Source organism: Triturus cristatus, chromosome 8 (genome assembly GCF_964204655.1).
Source record: "Triturus cristatus chromosome 8, aTriCri1.1, whole genome shotgun sequence".
NCBI classification, from domain to species: domain Eukaryota; kingdom Metazoa; phylum Chordata; class Amphibia; order Caudata; family Salamandridae; genus Triturus; species Triturus cristatus.
Window position 1 is genome coordinate 1,646,916,273 of NC_140591.1, and position 10,155 is coordinate 1,646,926,427.

The window sequence follows — 10,155 nt, forward strand, 5'->3', positions numbered from 1 at the left end:
CTGAAGGCGCGTTTTCTGGGATGAAAACACAGCAACTTGATCCGATGACCCTACAAGCTCCGCCCCTATCGGCCAGGATGACGTCAAGGACAAGACGATTTTGAAGAACAACAATCCGCATCGCAGACTGCTCCTCTGTTAAGTTGCCTAAGGCGGAAGTAGTTTCATTCACTACTGCTTCAAGGGTTCTAGTTAATCTACGTATCAGCTTACTATTAGTGACAGTGCCTATATAGGGAAAGAAACCTTTATTGAAATCTGTGTATTGTTCCCATGCCATTTCAGTGTAGTCGACAATCGGGAGATCTCTCTGCTGTCTATTGTGTACTAAATGGGTATTCCTATGATAATCAGGAGGGGCTAGGAAAACAGGTGGCAGAAGGAATGCAATGTAACAGGTACCATCCCAATCTAGAGGTAGACGTATATATGCAGTCTGACCACAGATGAAGTAGGAATGACGGGAAGCTCTAAATGTAGACTTGCCTTGATCACTGAATTCGATCACAGTTGTACATTTACTATGACCCATGTGTACTGAACCATTCTTTCTTACACATAATTCACCTTTAACTGGAAATACTGACATAGCAGGCAAGACTGGTGTAGCTTCAGATTCAACATTCAGAATCATGAGGTTAAGTGTAAAGTTACCTAATCCATATACTTCATTTTCTAGATCAGTTCCTGTTCTTTTGGGAAGTCCCTCCTTGTTAGGGTAGCAGACCTTAAGTAAAACTAGGTTCAGGTTTCCCCATACCCAGTTGTCCTGGTAAACTACGGCATTGGAATCTAAAGTATTAATCAAACTAAACCATGCTCCACAGGAGCCATTGTGTGTGAACGGATACGGAAAGAGGGGCAGAATTCCCTTGTATTTCTGATAGGGAGGGAGTCGGCCACATATCCAACAATTTGTAGCATTGCTGGTCTGATGGGAATGATGTAACATACTAATGAATGTGTTGTTGCGCAGCGCAAATCTGTAGGACAACTCATGCGGAGGTAATTCGCTAAAAGAATGTTCGAAAGTAGCATTGAAAGCACGCTTGAAAACAGGATGATATATGTGCAACAGTATACTTGCAGCAATAATCAGAAGACTTAGAAAAAACATAATCAATAATGTTACTACACAGTGACTACGAAGCAATTTACAGTACGCATGTTTCTTGAGCTGTTTCTGTCTATTTCTCTCTCTAATTCGGTCTAGAGGATACATGTCAGAGACTAATTCAACCGATTCACCTTGGAGAGGACTTAAACAATCAAATTGTCTGACTTGCTAGACCTTAGTTTCAGTTTATAATTCTGTTGTTCGGTTTTTTCAACCAGGGGGAGTTTTGAGTCAGTCTGTGAGGGAATGCAGGGCTGAGAGTTCATTGTAGAAATTGGTCCATGAAATTTCTTGATATGGCTCGAGTGTAGCCAACCCTTGCGACCCTCAATTTTCACTGCTGTCCTTGTCGTGAGAAGAACCAGTCTTGGCGCCTGCCAACGAGGCTCCAGTGGGCTCCTCCTGTCGAAATTTCTTACGAAGACATGGTCTCCAGGAACCACTTCATGGGGCTTCACCTCAGTGTTGTCGGGAAAGGCTGCAGCTACCTGTGAACGGCAAGATTGTAGTGCAGACATCAAGGAAGCAAGGTAATCTCTCAGCATATTACAATCAACATCAGTTATTTTTCGAGGTATAGGCGTCCCCCACATATTTGGTGGCCTACCGAAGACCACCTCATACGGGGATAGCCCTGTTCGAGAATGTGCTACCATTCTCATGTAAAAGAGTGCAACTGGTAAGGCTACTATCCAGTCGACACCTTTCTCTCTGCATATTTTGGAAAGTCTAATTTTCAGAGTCTGATTATGGCGTTCCACGAGACCTGCTGCCTCGGGATGTCGGACACAGTGGAATTTCCATTGATAGCCTAACAGGAGTGAAATGTGTTTCATTAGCTCGGATGAGAACGGCTGGCCGTTATCTGAGTATACGATACGGGGCAAACCATACCGTGGGAAGAATTCTCGAACTAACTGTTTGGCAGTAGTCGGGGCAGTGTAATCTGAGACGGGATATGCCTCTGTCCAACGGGAAAGAGCACATACAACTACGAGAACATATTTGAATCCTCAACATCGTTCCATCTGGATATAATCCATCTGGAGTGCTTCAAAAGGGTGATCGGGAGGTTGGAATCCACCTTGCTCTACAGGAATGCTTTTACCGGGATTGAACTGACAACATATCATGCAGGTACGTACTTTCTGTTTGGCTGCTGCTCACAAATGTTTGTTGAACCAAATGTGTTGAATACTATCTAGCATAGCTTTCTCTCCTAGGTGTGCTGGGCTATGTATTGTGTTAATGATAACTTGAACCATGGAGTCGGGGAGAAACCATATAGATTTTCCCTTCGTCATCCATCCCTGATCTGTTTGGATCCCTCCTAATTCAGTCCATTTCTTAATTTCTTCTGGTGTAGCATGTGTCTGTATGTCAATTACATCAAGGGCGGGATCCTTAACTGTCATGCAGTGTGTGGATGTCTGTACTATTGTCTTTGTCATGTCAGTTGCGTGAGTCCGATTCTGAGCGGTCTGTTTAGCTGTTCGGTCTGCTAGGTCGTTACCCTGGGAAATAATGTCTGTCACTTTCGTGTGGGCCTTGCACTTCATAATAGATATTGCAGTAGGCAAATGTATTGCATCTAATAGAGCTTGAATGAGGGGACCGTGTTGAATGTTGGCACCATGAGAAGTTAAATAACCTCTCTCTCGCCAAAGCACTCCGAAGTCATGGACAACTCCGAATGCATAACGTGAATCTGTGTATATGTTAACTTTCTTACTTTTGGCTTGAATACAGGCTTGTGTCAGAGCGATGAGCTCTGCTGCTTGAGCTGACAGAGTATCAATATAATTAGTTTCAATTACTTCAGTGTCTGTTGTGACTGCATAAGCGGCCACTAACTCTCCTGTACTTGTTCTCATGCATGAACCATCTACATACAATGTCAGGTCTGGATCTGATAATGGAATATCTGTCAAGTCTTGTCTGGGTTTCGTCGTAATAGTAATGACTTCAATACAATCATGTGCTAATGGGTCTGTTCCACTTAATGGCAAAAGTGTGGCAGGATTTAGTGTACTACAACGTCTTATTTCTATGTGTGGCTGGAACAATGTTAGTTCGTAACCCGTCAGTCTTGCTATAGTCAAGTGCTGTGTTTGTGTCCGGTTCAAGAGAACCTCTACTGCGTGTGGTACTTGTACTGTCAATTGATGTCCTAACACTATGGCATCGCTTTGTCTGATCACTAAAGCTGTTGCTGCGACTGATTTCAGGCACGCAGGAAGAGCCTGAGCTACGGGATCTAACGTACTAGAAAAGTAAGCACATGGTTTGTGTGATCCTGCTTGTTCCTGAGTGAGTACTGACAAGGCAGTACCTTCACGTTCTGTAACAAAAAGTGTAAAAGGTTTACGGTAACATGGATTTGCTAAAACAGGTGCTTGGCATAAGGCTTTCTTTAAACTTTCAAAAGCTTGTGTATGTTCTTGAGTCCAAGGGAGGACAGTCGATGTCGCTGCCTCCTGTGTTGTCAACTGAATGAGTGGTTTTGCTAGAAATGCATATTGGGGAATCCACTGCCTACAGTATGAAGTGAGGCCTATGAAGGCCTGTACCTCCTTTTGTGTCTTGGGTGGTGGCATGTTAACAATTAACTGGATGCGGTCAGGTGTAAGCTGTCTTCCCCCCTTGGACAGCAAGTGCCCAAGGTACACAACTTGCTGGACACAGAATTGCGCTTTGAAGGGGACACCTTGTGCCCCTTGTCGGCTAAGAAATGCAAAACCGTCAGTGATGCTTTTTCACATTCAGGTTCGCTTCGGGCGGTGATCAGCAGATCGTCGACATACTGAAGCAGGGCAGTGTTAACTGGCATGTGGATACTGTCAAGTTGTTTTTTCAGTGCTTGGCTATAGATGCTGGGGCTTTCTGTGAATCCTTGAGGTGCGCGTGCGAATTTAAAACTTCGTCCATTTAAACAGAATCCGAACAAATATTGACTTTCCGGATCAATTGGGACGCTAAAAAAGGCGTTCTTGAGGTCAATTACAGTGAAGAACGTTGCTTCGGAATCAATGGCTGTTAGTAATGAAGAGATATCTGGAACCACAGGGTATTGTGGTACAATGCATTTATTCAATTCGCGCAGATCAATAACTAATCGATATACTGGTGGTGCCTTTGGATCAGTTCGTTTAGGAATCGGAATTATCGGGGAATTACATACATTGGAGTCGGTTTCCACAACCACTCCTTGTGCAATGAGCTCGTCAATGATTTGCAGCAAAGCCACTACAGCATCTGGAGGTAACTTGTATTGTCGCATTCGTGGTAATACCACTCCTGCTTTGAGTGTGACTCGATATGGTGTAATGTGCATGCAACCAACATCAGTGGGGCCTTGTGCCCATAAATGTGCAGGTAGATTCTGTAACCGGTGATCCATGTCTCTTGACATGTAGTGACCTTTAAAGTCACGCAAAAATAGTCGTACTCCTTCCGGAGAACAGCATATTACAGCTCCTAGAGCTTTCAGCGTCTTTATACCTAACAAGTTTTCTGGACATGATTTTGTAAGCAATAAATCTGTAGTTCGTGTCAATGGACCAACTGTAAGTGGAAGAGGTTGCGATACTTCATTAATAATAGGCTTTCCTGAAAAACCAAGGGAAATATTCTGTGAGCCTGAGAGGGGTGCCCCTGGGACTTCGTCATGACTTATAGTAGTTCTGCTTGCCCCTGTATCAAGTAAAAACTTTCTGTCTTTCCCTAATATTTCACTATGTACATAAGGACCTTCCTGATCTACAGGAACCTCAATAAGGGGTAAGCAAACTTCCTTCTCTAGGCTATTTCATGTGTATCGTTGATAATCTGGATACTCATTTTGTGCATACTGGTACATCTGGTGTGTAGTATTTTGTGTTGCAGCAATAGGCTGTGGCTGTGATACTGCTACGGTCTGTTGTGGAGCTGGCATAGGCTGCACATGCTGAGGTACTTGTTGTTGGATCTGATCCTGTCTAGGTGCACGTGGTCTCTCCTTAGTTTTACCCGTGGAGATATTATGTTTCAGAACTGTGCAATCGTTTATGTAATGACCTGGCTGTTTACAATAGTTGCATGTCCCTTTTACAGGAACCGCTGAATTACTGGACTGTGTCGCACCCTTTTTATGACTGTCATCTGGAACGGTCTGAGCAACAAGCATTTTCATTTTCGTGTCTTTCATACGTCTTTGTTCATGTTCTTGTTCTTCTCTGATTCTATTCTGGTGATACTGTAACATTTGTAACATCTGTGAAGGGGTGTTACCTTGCCAAGTGCTCTCGACTTTCAATACTCTGTTCTTAACTTGGGGCAGGGAATTTTCGACTAATTTTGTTACAAACAGATGTGGATACGACTCGCTATTTGCTTTTAGGCCACTATTAATACCAAAACATTTTTCAAATCGGGAATAAAAATCACTAGTGTCTTCATCGGGTTTTTGTTTACAGGCTGAAATTGCACCCCAGTCTTCCTTTTTCGTAGTTAATAAACGTGGCAATACTTGCACTAATAATCCTGGCAATGCTGTAATTTTTTCCCCAAGCCCTTTGCCTGCAGTTCAACCCTTTTCTTCGTTTTCTAATGCTGTCCAGTCAATCTTTTGGTCTCCCACCTCCCATTCCTTTTCTTTAAGTTTCTCGTAAATACCGGCAGGCAATAATACTTTTAATATTTTCATAATGTCAGGATAGGTATAGTCACCCATGAGTAACATGTCCTTTATTTCACGGTGGAAACCTGCTGGATCTTTGTCATGGCTTGGTACTAATTTTTTCATTTCCAATAATTCTATTTTAGTTATGGGCGTGTACACAAACACGCGTGAAAAAGAATCATCTGTATTTTTAATTGGGTGCACTTCACGTAAGGGATTCTGTCTGTCTATGTAATACGTTTTTCTTTCCATGTTGGGAACTGAAACATGTTCTGGGCATACGAAGACAATGTACTGGTGCCGATATTCTAGAATTTCTTTAATTAGATCAGTACCCGAACCTCTCCATTTATTCGTGAGTAATTCTATCAGGATATCGGGTAGGGGACCAGGATCGGAGTGTTGGCTTTTATACAATATAAGGAGGTGTTGTATCATGTATATACCAGCTAAACGCTGTTCGTCTGGTGAAAGATTCAAAAACGTGTGTGCTAGCGCATCATCACTGTATTTTTCAGAACTGTCAGCCCATTGTACTGCTGACCTGGCTAATTCTTGTTCATCCATAGAATTGAGCACATGGTACCCCCTTCTTTCTCGGAGTAACTTATCAGTAGCCTGGAATAAGTGTTCAGGGGACCTTGTATTTAACATAGATGCTTGAAAATTTCTGTTACATTCTGGACGTATCGGACGTATTGGATCATTAAAGTATCTGGTATTGTTAAAAGATCTTCCTTTACCTACATAAGCTATCGTTTCTATAGTTGGTGATTCTAATTGTCCTGTGGTCATTTCTGATTCTTCCTCCTCCTCTCCCTCTGATTCAGTTTTGTCTGCCCCTACTCTGGTTTCATGTATTCGTTCTACTTCTTTTCGGATTTTTCGGCAGATAATTGCTATACTCTTCTGTTTATCATGTCTATTGTCTGCTATATTCTGACCCCATTTGGTAAGTACTTGCATTTCATCCTGATCTACCTGAGGCCTATCTCTGTTTCTGATCAAGCAGTTTATGAAGAAGCGTAACAAGAATCTCTGTATATCCACTTTCTGGTATTCCATGGCCTCGTCAATACTTTCAGGGCCTTGCCCTGTTTGGACAAAGCGATATATATTGTCTAGATGAGCAACCATTCCTGGTAGCATCATTAAATAGTTCGAAGCTCGTCGTATACGTAGTGATGATAGCAACATTCTGTCCTTTTTACCGGGTACTGGGTCATATCTACAATCTGCAAGAGGTTCCTTAAATATATCGGAATTTGCTGTTTGGGGTGTACGTTGGTATGCTAAATCTCTAAAAGTCAATTTATTTCCTGGCGGTGGCGTGGAAAAACCTCCAGTCGCACCTCCTGAGGTGCCAGGCACAAAAGGATTTGTTGAATGTAAGGTAGAGGCGGTAGATGCCGGAAGGACTGTAGAAACCGGCGGAACGATTGGAATGTGAGGAGGTGTTTGTTGCTGTGGTAGTGGGGGCAGATGGTCTTGGTGTTGAGCGTTGTCAACCGGTGATGCGCGTTGATGCGCCACATTAACATATTCGGGGGCTGCATCGTCTAAATAGGAAGAAAGGAAAATGTCCTTTGCGGTCTTGGGATGTACTTTAATCGGGAGTAATGGAGGTGGCAGATCTTTTGGTACCTCCAGGGTGGCCTTAGGTAAACCCTCGGCCAGAAGAGGATACATACCATTCATAAGAGTGTTTCGTTGTCTGTCTACTTGTTCTGTTTTTACTCGGATACCTTCCTCAATTAATATGTTTTCTCGGGCTTTATCTGAATTCTCTCTACTTTTCTCTTCTTTTCTGAACGCTTTCTCTGCGCGTCTGTGCGATTCTTTACGCCATAATTCAATGGCATCTTTCTGTGACTGTCTGGCTTTCTTTTTCCATAATTCTTCTTCTACTCTCATGATGCAATCTGCATCCTATGTCCCAGCTGCGGGCCATCTCTGACTTTCTGCTAAATCCTTGGTGTAGTCCACCCATAGATCAAGATATAATACGGCATCTAGGCCATGCTTATGGTACATAAAGTACCCTGGAGTGTCCCTAGGTGGAATGGGAACAGCTTCTTCGAGTATCCCTTTTCTAGTTTTTATCTGTCTTAATTTTGAAAAGAACGGCATCTTTAAACCTTGCTACTTAATTCTTACTCGAATTTAGACACTGAGACTTGAATACACTTAATACGATAAAACACAATAATGAAAAATTGAACAATCATTCATACCACGACATTTTTAAAACATATTATGACATTTAACATTTAACACGAACAATGATAATTAGAATAAAACTAGTTACGGACATAATACTAGATATACTGGATATACTGCTAAACAGTACAGATACACTGCTGAAACAGTGCAGACCGGATCTGTGTACCCAAACCTGTCTTGACCGGCACAAACTAATGTGCACGTCTAAATGTGTCCCCAGCAACGGTACTCACCGGGAAGCACGGAACGGAAGGCCTCGGAACGGAACTGGACTGGATCGGACAGGACTCGACTCGACACGGAACTTCGGAACCTGGTGGGCCTCTGTATACCTCGGATCTTGCTCTCTCAGCTAGGCTCTGGTTGGGATTCTTCGCACTTCTCACCGCCTCGTCTGGATGTTGATCGCAGCCTCAGTCACCCCCGCTTGGTCGGAGGGAGATACAGGAAATCCTGCGGGTACGCGTAGTTGTCCGTCTGGCTGTGGCAGGAGACCGGGCCTGCAACGCACCTCCGGCGCGTGAGATGGGGAAGGTGTCCCTATTCGGGCGCCAATTATGTGGTAAATTTAAATGACCTAGACTTAATTTATGCGGTAAAATTCAATAAGAATAACTCAGTAAAAATAAGAGGCAGAATCCGTGGTATTCGAGGTTATAAAAGGGAGTTTATTCCTTACAAAGGAATTATGGTTATGGTTCGAACCAGGCAATCGAATTCCATCACCACGAAGGTTCAGAAAGGGATAGGCAATACATTATTGACAAGTAATTGTATATATAGTCAATGCATTACAGTAAAGACAGATGCAGGAGGCGTAACAGCTGATAAGACAGATAAGAATACACATACGTAATGAAAAAGGCGTTACAATAGGCGTGCATGAAGGCGTATACTAGAAACGTCATTTAAGATGATGTCACAGGTGGGTGGATCCATAAGAGAATCCTGCAATGTCAGCAGAAATACATGGCAGAGATGCGTGCGTAAACGCATGACGTGTGATTGACGTGTAACTAGAGGGTGAAGGGAACTAGACATTTAGCCCTACATGAGGAGACAGAAGTCTGGGGGGTCAGATCAACCTAATCCCAAATCATATCCAATATCTTGTGTTTAAGGAACTGTATTATCTAAAAGGAAAGGTCTCTCGGACAGAATCTATTCTATACTGACTGCTAGTGCGTGTACAAGCGTCTATGTGTCTACATGAGATGCGAGGGGGCATGGGCCTACCATGGAAACGGAGGCTATGAATTACTTGCATGGAGACAGTAAGGCCGGGCCCTTTGCCTTGTAGCTGGAAGGATGTTTACCTAAACTACTAGACAGGAATGTATTGGATGAGGAGCGGAGCAGATAACTTGAAGGTGAAATACAGTTTTTGGCAGGCAACAGGCCGAGTCAGGCACCGTTAGCCGCGCAGGGAGTAGGACAAAGTTCATGGATACAGATGCAGGCTCAGACTGGAGCTTTCAGAAGCAGAAGGCAGGAAAAGACTTGATGACAGGATTCAGGGCCTACTCGCCTGAACTGTAAAACGTGAAAAGTGTACCATATAAAGTCGGTGGCCAATCATACTTAGGAATGGAATATCCGACCCATTCATGGCGGATCTGAAAGAGGACATGTTAACGTTGGACGCACATGTATTTGCGTCTTCATAGCTGGAACTGGAGGGAACATACATGTACTTGTAGCATGTACATGGAGCCGTTGGGGTCTAAGATAGGGGACATAATTGATCATAAAATTCATATTTCCTCACCCTACCTCGGATAACCCTGGAGATGGAGGCAATACAGACCAGAATGCGAGAGTACATTAAGAAGGCAACAGAAATAGTGATTATAACAACTTTGAGTATTTTCAAAACACGCACCTGAAAGATACTTTTCATCTATCAACAGAGGTCCCACCATGTAAAACTATTATCAGTTGTATGCAAGTCTTTAACCCTATTATGTATAGTTTCACTTTGCCTGTAGAGCTCTACAGGAACATCGGGAATATAAGTGCAACACTCATCTCCAATTATATCACATATGCTACCATTAGTAACAGTACAAAACCCAGAGTCACGCTAGTGAGAATCACCTCTACAGTACTTTATCAACTCAAAAATTCTCATGTATAGAGGTACCCACTCCATGTC